At 36.2% G+C, this 3,661-nt stretch overlaps 1 non-coding gene across 1 annotated transcript; it reads left to right on the forward strand.

Moving 5' to 3' along the window:
• Positions 1-2,246: 2,246 nt before the first annotated feature.
• On the forward strand, positions 2,247-2,376 carry LOC118151949 (small nucleolar RNA SNORA18). Its single transcript, XR_004740341.3, has one exon. It is a non-coding gene; the product is annotated as a small nucleolar RNA SNORA18 (small nucleolar RNA).
• The last annotated feature ends 1,285 nt before the right edge of the window (positions 2,377-3,661 follow it).

Raw genomic sequence — 3,661 nt, forward strand, 5'->3', positions numbered from 1 at the left:
GGAAGATAATCAGAAACGGTAATTAGTGAGAGATATGCTGTATGAAATGTTCATATATAGTTGTCCTCAAATTGGAAGTTGATGCAATTGTCATGAGGCAAATTTTCATTTCTTTGCTTACCAAGTGAATGGTCTACCAAAAGAAATAATTATTTATTTACTCATGTTTAACTTCTCAACTATAGTATGACTAGAAAAAATATTGTTAGTAAAGTAATTTAGGTTGTATTCTATTGAACTTTCTTTTTGAACTTAAATCTGACTAATTGAGTGGTGGATTTCTAAACATTGCTGTCTTCTGTACCTTTTTTTTGAAATTTCTATTTGAGATCCAATACTCATCTGACCTTTAGTTAATCCCCTTTCTCATTTTACTTTTCTTCCTTATGGCCAAGACATCAGTCAGTGACAACCAGGAGAAAGAAAATGCACAGCAACAAAATCCAGTAGCATATTTGAAAGAGGAATTGTAATCTACCAAAATTATGATGTGTAATTAATTATTTTATAAACGAATGTGAATTAATCACATATCATTTCACAATTTAAAAAGCCCTCAAATTGGAGATTATCCAGCAGTTTTCTGGGTTTCATCCAGTGATATAGTTTGGATGTTGTCCCTGCCCACATCTCATATTGAATTGTAATCCCCAATGTTGGACATAGGATTGGTAGGAAGTGATTAGATCATGGAGGTGGTTTTCTCAGGAATAGTTTAGTACCATCCCTTGATACTATTCTTGCAATAGTAAGTTTTCACAAGATCTGGTCATTTAAAAGTGTACCTCCCCCTGTCTCTCTTGCTTCTGCTCTGGCCATGTGATGTACCTAATCCCCCTTCACCTTCTGCTGTGGTTGTAAGTTTCCTTGGGCCTCCTCTGAAGCCAAGCAGATGGCATCATGCTTCCCATACAGACTGTGAGCCAATGAAACCTTTTTTCTTTATAAATTACCCAGTCTGAGGAATTTCTTTACAGCAATGTGAGAAGGAACTAATGCACCAAGGAAAAAACAATAAGGGTTAGCAAGTAGTGTTAGTCAGCAAATTTTTATTGAATGGTATTGTTTCTTGCTGGGCAGGGCTAATTCCTTAGGCAGTGTTCCCAGAGTTGGGAGTGTATGGGCTTTTGGCAACTGTATTTATACTCACGTAAATCCACTTTCACTTATAGCAAATTAAGGGGTGGGTCAATGCAAATTGAGGGGTAGGTTATTTAGAACTTTTTAGGAAAGGGGTAATAACTTCTGGGTCATTGCCATGGCATGTGTAAACTGTCATGGCACTGATAGGAGTGCCCTATGCTAATGAGTAATGGGGGCAGCCAGGGATTGCTTTCCCCATTTGCTGGTTTCTGTGAGTTTTTTTTCACTTTATTCTATCTGGACCAGATCTTATTTTGATCAGCAGATTTGTGACCAGATAACAAGTCCTGTTGGTCTCCTACCTCATTCCTCCCCTGGATATTAGATGCTCCTTCTTAATCTTACAGGGTCTGCGGAATGGTAGAGGCTTATCTTTTGTAATTGCTTTTTTGCTGATTTTATGTATGTAGACCCTGCCTAGCAATTGAAAGTGGGTTTACCTGAGTATAAATACAGTTGCCAAAAGACTACAATTGCTTCTGTCTTTGTGGTCTTACTGCTGTGTTGGTCACTGCCTCTCACTTGCCATCTTCATCCTTTCATTGTTTCCAGATGATGCAACACAGGTCAGCCCCAAACTGGGGCTTCATCAAGGAGTATTCTTGGCTTCACTCAGGAAAGAATTCAAGGGCAAGCTGGTAGTGTTGGACGACAACACTTTATTGAATGGTACTGCTCTTAATTAAGCAGGGCTAACTCATAGGCAGTGGGCCCAGAGTTGGCAAGGTGTAGTGTTTTGATGACCATGTTTATACTCATGTAAACCCACTTTGAATTGCATGCAAATTAAGGGGTGGGTCAATACATATTGAGGGGTAAATTATTTATAACTTTTAAGGAAAGGAGTAGTAATTTCCAGGTTGTACCATGGTAATGGGTGGTAACTTCTAGATTGTTGCCATGGCATCTATAAGCTGTCATGGAACTGGTGGTATTGTCTTAAGCTAGGGATCACCCTCATTGTTATCTTATGGTTCCTGCCAGTTTCTTTACTTTGTCCTGTCTGGACAAGATCCTGCTTGGTCAGCAGGGTTGTGACCAGAAAACAAGTTCTGTCAGTCTTCTACCTCAGTATGCTTCTATTCATTAAAAGGAAAAGGCAAGTTGAGGTCTATCCCGATGGGGCTTTGCATGTAGCTTGCACATCGTTGGAAACGCCTCATAGAGTAACTCTGTGGTGACCTTACTCACAGGACTATTGTTAGATCTGTGGAAAGGAATGGCAAGACAGCTGCTACAAGTTTTAGTTACTAAGTGTATGAAAGACCTGATAGTCTACTTTTTTACCTTAGGTATTGGGTATTTCCACGCCTGTACTATTCTTGAGTGTGACTGCTTAGGAATGAATATGATTTGAACTCATTCATGTTGAAAGGGTGTCAAATTGAGAACCAGGCAGATCCACCACCTACAATAAAAAGTTCAACTTCTAGGACCCTAAAGTAAATTGGTTGAAGAAAGTAGATCCCAAAGATTCTTGGGCTGACAGGACAACTGGATGAAAGCAAGCATCAACTTCATTAAAAAGGGCTAACTTGCAGCTCTTTAGAGGATCTAAAGTGACTTTGATGGACAGTGGAAGAAACCACAACATGGAATTCTTTGAATAAAAATTTATTGACTTTAAATATAAAAAAAAAAGGAAACGGCAAGTCTAATCTGTGATATCAGAAGTAGGATAGTGGATATATTTCAGGAGGTTAAAGGAGTGGTGATTGGAGGAACTATGACCAGCGCTTTGAGGATGTTAGAAACGTTCTGATTTTTTCACCTAACATGAGTACATTTCATTTGTGATAATTCACTAAGCTGTACCTTTATGATTTTGTACCATTTTGTATGTGTATAATTCTTTAATGAAAATAAAATAACAATAATGTGTGGTTTTATTTATTTATTTTAAATTTTATTGTGCATATTTAAGGTGTAAACCATGATGTTATAGGATACACATAGGCAGCAAAATTATTACTACACTGAAACAAATTAACATATTCATTATCTAACATGGTTATCCACTTTAGTTTTGGTTTGTGGTGACAGCAGCTAAAATCTACTCATTTAGCATAAATCTGATACATTGGATAATTTCAGTACCTATAGTCTTCATGTTGTACATTAGCTCTCTAGATTTGTTCATCATACATATTTGATACTTTATATAAATTGATATTTTAATATAAAAGAATTTGACTTAGAATTTTGTATTTGGCCATATTTTTACTAAAATGTTTATATGTAATGAAAATATTTATAGGCATAAAAAATCCACATTAAACACTCTTTCAACAAAGTTTTGATGCTGGAAGAGAAAGAAACCTGGAGCTACTGTAAGAAATTATGAGTAATAAAACATCTTGGTAAAGTTTATTATTCCACAAAACAAACAAATTAACATGAAAATAAATAAAACTAAGACCACATAAAACACATAAAGTGAACATATATTCTTAGTAATCTAAAACTATTACTGTAGACATTATAAGCATGAGGCTTTGCAACTCAAAAGACATGAGAG

The sequence above is a fragment of the Callithrix jacchus genome, chromosome 2 (assembly GCF_049354715.1).
Source record: "Callithrix jacchus isolate 240 chromosome 2, calJac240_pri, whole genome shotgun sequence".
NCBI classification, from domain to species: Eukaryota; Metazoa; Chordata; class Mammalia; order Primates; family Cebidae; genus Callithrix; species Callithrix jacchus.